Source organism: Sinocyclocheilus rhinocerous, unplaced genomic scaffold, assembly GCF_001515625.1.
Source record: "Sinocyclocheilus rhinocerous isolate Xijiao unplaced genomic scaffold, SAMN03320098_v1.1 scaffold3077, whole genome shotgun sequence".
Classification (NCBI taxonomy): domain Eukaryota; kingdom Metazoa; phylum Chordata; class Actinopteri; order Cypriniformes; family Cyprinidae; genus Sinocyclocheilus; species Sinocyclocheilus rhinocerous.
This window is the reverse complement of record NW_015659411.1, coordinates 154,245-154,502: the sequence shown is the minus strand read 5'-3', so window position 1 is coordinate 154,502 and position 258 is coordinate 154,245.

Here is a 258-nt window from a genome sequence, read left to right as displayed (position 1 = left end):
AAAAAATGGCCACTTTTTTTGGGGGGGGGGGGGAGGTTTGTTTGTTTGTTTTCCTCTCATATTGTTCACATCTTGTGGCTTTACTATTGAACAGATTATTTTAATGTTTACGAATCGGCCTCATTCACTGCCATTTTAAGTGTGTCACTGTAACAGATTTTTGCTTTTCTACTGGACAAGCGGATTTTTTTTTGTTTTTTTTGCTAATCAAAACTGCCACAAATACTTTTGATTGAGCTTAACTGCCTAACTTGTACT